The following is a 10,248-nucleotide window of genomic DNA, read 5'->3' on the forward strand; positions in this document are numbered from 1 at the left end:
AAAAGAATTGAGGACACACTCAGAGACCTCTGGAGCAACATTAAATGCAACAACATTCTAATTTTAGGGGTCCCATAAGAAGAAGAGAAAGAAAAAAGTGTGTGAGAAAATATTTGAAGAGATTATAGTTGAAAATTTCCCTAACATGGAAAAGGAAATAGTCACTCAGCTCCAGGAAGTGCAGAGTCCCATAGAGGATAAACCCAAAGAGAAACAAGCAGAGACATATATTAGTCACAAAAACAAAAATTAAATACACAGAAAAATATTAAAAGCAGCATGGGAAAAATAACAAATAACATACAAGGGAATTCCCATAAATTTATCCATTGATTTGTTAACAGAAACTGCAGGCCAGAAGAGAATGGCAGGATATATTTAAAGTGATGAAAGGGAAAAAACTACAACCAATATTACTCTACCCCACAAGGGTCTCATTCAGATTTGATGGAGAAACCAAATGCTTTAAAGACAAGTAAAAGCTAAGAGAATTCAGCACCAGCAAACCAGCTCTGCAACAAATGCTAAAAGAACTTCTCAAAGCAGGAAACACAAGAGAAGAAAAAGAACTACAAAAAAAGTGAAGAAAATGTTAACAGAAATATGTATATCGATAATTACCTTAAATGTAAGTGGATTAAATGTTCCAACTAAAAGACACAGACTGACTGAATGATACAAAAACAAGACCCATATATATGCCATCTACAGAGACCCACTTCAGACCTAGGGATACATACAGACTGAAAGTGAGGAGAAGGAAATAGATATTCCATGCAAATGAAAATCAAAAGAAAACTGCAGTAGCAGTACTCATATCAGACAAAATAACATTTAAGATAATGATTGTTACAAGAGACAAGGAAAGACACTATATAATGATCAAGGGATCAATCCAAGAAGAAGATGTAACAATTATAAATATATATGCACCCAACATAGGAGCACCACAATACATAAGGCAAATTCTAACAGTCATAAAAGGGGAAATCAACAGTAACAGAATAACAGCAGGTGACACTAACACCTCACTTACACTAATGGACTTATCATTTACACAGAAAATTAATACGGAAACACAAGCTTTAAATGGTACAATACACCAGAGAGGCATAATTGATAGTTATAGGAGTGTCCATGCAAAAGCAGCAGAATACACTTCCTTCTCAAGTGCACACAGAACATTATCCAGGATAGATCACATCTTGGGTCACAAATGAAGGCTCGGTAAATTTAAGAAAATTGAAATCATATCAAGCATCTTTTCTAATCAAAATGCTGTGAGATTAGAAATCAATTACAGGAAAAAAAACCGTAAAAACACAAACTCATGGAGGCTTAACAATACAATACTAAATAACCAAGAGATAACTGAAGAAATCAGAGAGGAAATCTAAAAACACCTAGAGACAAATGACAATGAAAATAGGAGGACACAAAACCTATGGCATGCAGCAAAAGCAGTTCTGACAGAGGAGTTTATAGCAATAAAAATCCTACCTAAAGAAACAAGAAGAATCTCAAATAAACAATCTAGACTTACACCTAATGGAACTAAAGAGAAAAACAAACGAACAAACACCATAGTTAGTAGAAGGAAAGAAATCATACAGATCAGAGCAGAAATAAATGAAAAAGAAACAAAGAAAGCAATAACAAATATTAACTAAACAAAAAACTGTTTCATTGAGAGGATAAGCAAAATAGATAAATCGTTAGCCAACTAATGAAGAAAAAGAGGGAGAGGACTCAAATCAATAAAATTAGAAGTGAGAAGCAACCTACAAGCAACTATATACCAATAAAATGGAGAACCTGGAAGAAATGGACAAATTCTTAGAACGGTATAACCTTCCAAGACTGAATCAGGAAGAAATAGAAAATATAAACAGACAAATCACATGTAATGAAATTGAAACTGTGACTAAAAATCTTCCAGCAAACAAAAGTCCAATATGAGATGGCTTAACAGGTGAACTCTACCAAACATTTAAAGAGCTAAGTTCATCCTTATTAAATTCTTCACAAAAGTTGCAGAGGAAAGGACACTCCCAACCTCATTCTACCAGGCCACCATCACCCTGATACCAAAACCAGACAAGGATATCACACACACACATAACAGAAGATTACAGGCCAATATCATGAATGAATGTAGACATTCCTAAAAAAATAGTCCTAAAAAAATAGTAGCAGACAGAATCCAACAACACATTAAAAGGATCATACACAATGGTCAAGTGGGATTTATCCCAGGGATACAAAGATTCTTCAATATATGGAAATCAAGCAATATGATACACCATACTAACAGATTGAAGATAAAAAGCTGTATGATCATTTCAATAGATATAGAAAAATCTTTTGACAAAATTCAACACTCATTTACAATAAGAAACTCTCCAAAAAGTGGGCATAGAGGGAAACTACATCAACATAATAAAGACTATATATGACAAACCCAGAGGAAACATCATTCTTAATGGTGAAAACCTGAAAACATTTCCTCTAAGACCAGGAAGAAGACAAGGATGTCCACTCTCACCACTATTATTCCACATCGTTTTCGAAGTCCTAGCCATGGCAATCAGAGAAGAAAAGAAATAAAAGGAATCCAAGTGGGAAAAGAAGAAGTAAAACTGTCACTTTGCAGATGACATGATATATACATAGGAAATCCCAAAGATGCCACCAGAAAACTACTAGAGCTAATCAATGAACTTGGTGAAGTTTCAGGATACAAAATTAATGCACAGGATTTTCTTGCATTCCTATACACTAACAATGAAAGATCAGAGAGAGAAATTAAAAAAACAATACCGTTCACCACTGCAACGAAAAGAATAAAATATCAAGGAATAAACCTAACTAAGGAGGTAAAAGAACTTTACTCAGAAAGCTAAAAGACATTGATGAAAGTAATCAAAGATGACACAAACAGATGGGCAGATATACCATGTTCTGGGGTTAGAAGAATTAATATTGTGAAAATGACTATACTACCCAAAGCAATCTACATATTTATTGCAATTTCTATCAAATTACTAATGGCGTTTTTCACAGAATTAAAAAAAACTTTTTACAATGTGCTTGGAAATAAAAAAGACCCCAAGTAGCCAAAACATTCTTGAGAAAGAAAATCTTGAGATAGAGAAGTCAGACTACCTGACATCAGACTATTCTACAAAGCTACAGTAATCAAGACAGTATGGTACTGGCACAATAACAGAAATATAGATCAATGGAACCAGTTAGAAAGCCCAGAGGTAAAACCACACGCCTATGGTCGCCTAATCCATAACAAAGAAGGCAAGAATACACAATGGAGAGAAGATGGTGTCTTCAATAAGTGGTGCTGGGACAAGTAGACAGCTACACGTTAAAGAATGAATCAGAACACTTCCTACCATCATACACAAAAATAAACCCAAAATGGCTTAAAGACCTAAATGCAAGACTGGACACTATAAAACTCTTAGAGGAAAACGTAGGAAGAACTCCTTTTGACATAAATCACAGCAAGATCTTTTTGGACCCACCTCCTAGAGTAATGAAAATAAAACAAAACCAAAGAAAAAAAATTGGACTTAGTTAAATTTAAAATCTTTTGCACAGCAAGAAAACCATAAATGAGATGAAAAGACAACACTCACAACGAGAGAAATTATTTGTAAACAAACCAAATGACAGGGATTAATCACCAAAATACACAAAAAGGTCATGCAGCTCAATATCGTAAAACAAACCAATCAAAAAATGGGTGGAAGCGCTAAATAGACATTTCTCCAGAGAAGACGTACAGATGGCACACAACATCGCTAATTATTAGAGAAATGCAAATCAAAAGTACGATGAGGTATCACCTCACACCAGTCAGAATGGCCATCATGAAAAAATCTACAAACAGTAAATGCTAGAAAGGGTGTGGAGAAAAGGGAACCCTCCTGCACTGTTGGTGGGAATGTAAATTGATACCGCTACTATGATGAACAGTATGGAGTTTCCTTAAGAAACTAAAAATAGAATTACCATATGACCCAGCTTTCTGACTACTGGGTATAAATCCTGAGAAAACCATAATTCAAAAAGACCCATGCACCCCAATGTTCATTGCAACATTATTTACAATAGGTAGGACATGGAAACAACCTAAATGGCCATTGAAAGATGAGAGGATAAAGAAGATGTGGTGCATATATAAATGGAATATTATTCAGCCATAAAAATGAATGAAATTGTGACACTTGTAGAGACGTGATGTCATATAGAGTGAAGTAAGTTAGAAAGAGAAAAACAAATATCATATATTAACACATAGATGTGGAATCTAGAAAAATTGTACAGATGAACCTCTCTGCAAGACAGAAAGAGAGACCCAGGTATAGAGAACAAATGAATGGACACCAAGGTGGGAAAGGGGAGGTGGTATTAATTGGGAGATTGAGATTGTCATTATACATTAATATGGATTAAAAAAATAACAAATGAGAACATACTGTAAGGCACAGGGAACTCTACTTAATGCTCTGTCATGGCTTAAATACGAAGGAAATACAAAAAAATGGAGATATATGTATACATATAGCTGATTCACTTTATTGTACAGCAGAAACTAACACAACATTGTAAAGCCACTCTTCCCCAATTAAAAAAAATGCACCTACATGTGGTTAAATTCTCACAAGTAACAAACTGTATGTTGGCAGAAGATTTCTTATACAACCAAAGTTGCAAGAAAATTTTCCACATAACTGGGTAAGAGGCAACAAAAGCATCAGGATGGAATTGGTGTCTCTGAGAGGTACCTGTGAAGAACAGAATGCCTATAGGGTTAGATCCTTACCTTCAGGAGCCGCTTGCTGGCTGGGAAGTCCTCTGGGAGAGACGGAGGGGCTGGAGGGTCCTGGACTCTGTTCATTAGAAGCTCATATGTGCTGGCTTGCTAGCAATCAGAGCAGAGAGAGACTGGGGCCTATGGCTGCCACCTGACAACACTTTCCACCCCCAAACTCATGTTTGGTGGGGCTGCTGTTATGCATAGTAACTAGGCACTGAGTCTCAAACAGATGTGCTCTGTGAGAAGACTTGATCTAGCTGCATGGAGACAGAGAACATGGGGTATGGTCCAAGCCAAGTTTCAGAGCCAATTGTCAACATGCACACTGCAAGGCATTAATACACCAACAGAGCTCACTGTCGGCACTGCATGGGAAGAGAGCGTCTGGCAGCTGACAGAATTTGTGAGCACACACACCCAGTGGTCTCTCACAATTCGGGCAGATAGCCCCTGGTGAGGAGTACACAGCAGTTTATTTTCCATTAGGAGCCTTCCTATTCCTCCCACCCCACACTGCATCTTGATCCAGATTTGGTGTTGACAGGTACTAAGAGAGGACAGCCACAGAGATAGCTCAGGTCCCAGGAAGAAGGAAAACCACCTCGATTTCTGCAGCCACATCACTGTTCCTCAAGACCAACATAGGACTAGGTCTCAGAGAACAAAATGAAGAAAGGAATGCAAACTTGGGCTGTTTCTGTGTAGAACTGAAAATACCTGTACCAAGAGTGTGTATATTCATTGTAATCACACAGGCCTCTCTTTCTCCAGCACTCATCTTCTGTGAGAGTGCACACACTTAAGGGCAAGAAAGTCTTATCATACCGAAACTTGAGGACTTCTACTCTAACAACTGGGGAGCTGACCCCATGACTGTCATGGCAGTGACAGCTGTCCAACTTTCCGTGCAAGCTCTGGACAACACAACACGAATCATACCTTCTATCAAGGGAATAATGCCCACACATTTGAGGAAAGTAATGACAGTTATTCATACTTAAAACAGCAATCACACCAGAAATAGTGAACTCACACAGTCTACAAAATGACACTCCCACATAAAAACACTCATTTAGGACCACAGTAGGTAACTGTTTATTCTGAACTCATAGAAACAGAGAATGTTAATTAAATTAAAAAGCAAAGAAACTACTCTCAATTAAAAGAGGAAGAGGAACTCCTGAAAGAATAAATAATGAAACTATCTCAGACAATTAGACCCCAAGTTCAAAAAGGAGGTAATAAAAATGTTAAAGGAATTAAGAAAGATTATCAATAGAAATGCAGATCAAGGTAACAAGGAAAAATTAATCAAAATCAGACAACTCAAATGCTGAGATAAAAAGCAATCTAGAAGTACAAAATAGCAGACTAAATAACACAGAAGAATAAGTAAGTGATCTGGAGGATAGCATAATGGAAATCACACAATCAGGAGAGCACACAGAAAGACAAATAAAAAAAATTTAAAAAACAACATATGAGGTCTATGGGATAATATAAACTGTGCCAACTTACAAGTAATATGAGTTCAAGAAGAATGGGAGACAAAGGAAATAATCACAAGTGTACTTGAAGAAATAATGAATGAAAACACTCCAAACCTAAAGACTTAAACAGTTATCGAGGTATAGGAAGGAGAGAAGAGTCCCAAACATTATGAAACCAAACAGAACGACACTAACACATATTATAATTAAAATGGGAAATGTTAAAGATAAAGAGAGGGTTCTAAAGGCAGCAGAGGAATTACAAATATTCACTTACAATGGAAGCCACTTAAAGCTATCAGCTTATTTCTCTGCAGAAACTTTGTAAGACAGAATGGAGTGACATGATATATTCAAAGTCTTGAAAAGAAAAAATTTGAAATCTAGGATACTCTAACCAAGCAAGATTATCATTTAGAATAGAAAGATTAAAAATTCTTAGACAAGCAAAAAATAAAGAATACAGAAATATTGAACCTAATCTTGGAGAAATACTGAAAGTTCTTCTCTAAATAGAAAACAAGAAACAATCTATAGGAAAGGGAAAATCACAACAAGAAGGCAAATATATAAAAGGATTGAGGATCACTTAAGCCAGCACAGAGACTTTTAAAATTTTTCTAAAAGCAATTATAACTACAATTAACAACAAAAGGATAAAGATTTAAATGTTAAATAGGACATCAAAAAATCACAAAATGTGGGGGCAAGCATAAAAAAAAATCTTAGAATGTCTTTGGACTTATCTCACAATCAGTCTAAACCAAGTAGATATAGTTATGGGTTTACATACTTGAAACCAGGATAACAGCAAATCAAAATATGCAATAGATTCACAGAAACCAAAAAGAGAAGCATAATGCAAAAGAAAACCATCAAACCACAAAAGGAAAAACAAACAAACAAAAGAATAAATAAACAAAGAACAACAAAATCAATTAAAGAACAAGGTTTAAAATGGCAATAAATACATAACTATCAATAATTGTCATTGTCAATGGACTACATGATTCAATCAAAAGACATAGAGTGGCATATTGGAGAAATAAACAAAACCCTGTAATACGCTGAATACAACAGACACATTTCAGGGTGAAAGACATACACAGACTGAAAGTGAGGAAATGGAAAAATATATTTTAAGGAAGTGGAAAAGAGTAGAACATGGGGGTAGCAATACTCATAAAAAATAAAATAGATTTTAAAACAAAGACTATAATGAAAGACAAAGAAAGGGATTATATAGGGATAAAGGAATCAGTACAAGAATAGGATATTACCTTTGTTAACATATATCCACCCAATATAGGAGCACCTAAATATATAGAAACAAATACTAACAGAAATTGGAGAAATTGACAGGAATACAACAATTGGAGACTATAACACCCCACTGACATCAATTCCAGACAGGAAATCAATAAGACAACCAGATTTCTAAATGACAGAATAGACAAGTTGGACTTAATTAATATCTACAGGACATTACATCCAAAAAAATACACATTTTTTTCAAGCACACATGGAACATTCTCTAGGATAGAATACACACTAGGCAGTAAAACAAGATTCAAAACATTTAAGAGGATAGAAATTATTTCAAGCATCTTTTCTGATAATAATTATATAGAACAGGATATCAATCACACAGAGGGAAAAACATGGGAAAAAAGAACTCTAAGCACATGGGAACTAAACGACATGAAACTAAAACATCAATTGGTCAATGATGAGATTAAATAAGAAATCAGAAAATATCTCAAGACAAAGGAAAATGAAAATACAGCCTTACAAAATCTTTCATATGCACCAAAAGCAATACTAAGAGGGGAGTTCATAGCAGTACAGATCTTCGTCAAAAAACAGGAAAAAAAATCTCAAATAAACAACAAAACCTACCACATAAGAAATTAGTAAAAGAACAAGCAAAATAAAAATTTAGCAGAAGGAAGGAAATAATAAAGACCAAAGAGGAAATAAATAAAATAAAGACTTAAAAAACAGTTGAAAAACTAAAACCGAGCTGATTTTATGAAAAGATAAACAAAATTGACAGGCTCACCAAGAATGAAAGAGGGAGGTTCCAAATAATCTAAACAAGAAATGAAAGGGGAAAAATAACAATTCATACCAGAAAAATACAGAAAACATATAGGCGAATACTATGAATAGTTATATGCCAACCAATTGGACAAGCTAGAAGAAAAGGACAAATTCCTCGAAACATACAGCCTACGAAAAGTGACGCAAAAAGAAACAGAAAATTTGGACAGACTGATCACTAGATATGAAATAGAATCGATCATTTTAAAAACTCCCTACAAACAAAAGTCCAGGACTATAAGCCTTCATTGCGGTATTCTACCAAACACATAAAGAAGAACATAGACCTAGTCTTCTCAGTTTATTCCAAAACATTGAAGAGGAGAGAATGCTCCCAAATTCAATCTATGAGACCACAATCACCCTGATACCAAAACTAGAAAGACACACTACAAATAAAGAAAATCCCAGGCCAAAATCTTTGATGAATATAGGTAAAAACCCTAAACAAATATTAGGAAACAAAATTCAACAATATGTGAGAAGAATCATACACCATGATCCAGTTAGCTTCATCCCAGAGTCACAAGGATGTTTCAACATACACAAATCAAGGAATGTGAAACAACACATTAACCAAAGTAAAGACAAAAATTGCATGATTACTCCATAGTTGCAAAAAAAAAATTACTTGAAAAATGTCAACATCCATTAATGATTAAAAAATAAATAAAATTCATTAAGTATGTATAGAAAGAACATATCTTGACATAAGGCTATTTGGACAAACCCACAATCAACATAATACTCAAAAATGAAAAGCTGAAAGCCTTCCTACTAAATCAGGAACCAAAAAAATGCCCACTCCCACCACTTCTATTCAACATAGTGTAAAGTCCTAGCCACGGCAAGCAGACAAGAAGACGAAATAAAATGATACAAATAGGAAAGACAGAGGTAAAACTGCCCCTATTTGCAGATAATGTGACACTCTCTATAAAGTACACTAAAGTCTCCACACAAAATTATTAGAAGTCATAAGTGAGTTCAGCTAGGTAGAATGACACAAGATTAATATTCAAAAATCTGTTCTATTTCTTTACATTAATAATAAAATATTTAAAAGAGAAAGTTTAAAAAATCCAGTTAAAATTGCATTAAAAAAAACCCCTCCTGGTAGTGTGTATATGTCCATGCCACTCTCTCACTTTGTCACAGCTTACCCTTCCCCCTCCCCATATACTCAAGTCCATTCTCTAGTAGGTCTGTATCTTCATATATACACTACCAAACGTAAAATAGATAGATAGTGTGAAGCAGCTGCATAACACAGGGAGATCAGCTTGGTGGTTTGTGAACACCTAGAGGGGTGGGATAGGGAGGGTGGGAGGGAGGGAGACGCAAGAGGGAAGAGATATGGGAAAATATGTATATGTATAACTGATTTCCTTTGTTATAAAGCAGAAACTAACACACCATCGTAAGGCAATTATACTCCAATAAAAATGTTTAAAAAAAAGAATTGATAAAGGACGGCAACTAAAAAAATAAAACCCTCCTGGGAGTAAACTTAACCAAGTAGTTGAAAGCCCTAGATGCTGAAAACTATAAAAGATATAAGGGAAACAGAAAATGATCCAAAGTAATAGAAAGATATTCCATGCTTTTAGTTTGGAAGAATTAATATTGTAAAATGGACATATTGCCCAAAGCAATCTATGGAAACTTTATTAAAATACCTGACGTTTTTTCACAGAATTAGAATAAATAATTCTAAAACTTATAAGGAACCACAAAAGGCCCAGAATTCTCAAAGCAGTCTTGAAGAAAAAGAACAACACTCAATGTATAACCCTACCAGACTTCAAATTATGCTAC

Source organism: Eubalaena glacialis, unplaced genomic scaffold (genome assembly GCF_028564815.1).
Source record: "Eubalaena glacialis isolate mEubGla1 unplaced genomic scaffold, mEubGla1.1.hap2.+ XY H_2, whole genome shotgun sequence".
Lineage (NCBI taxonomy): Eukaryota > Metazoa > Chordata > Mammalia > Artiodactyla > Balaenidae > Eubalaena > Eubalaena glacialis.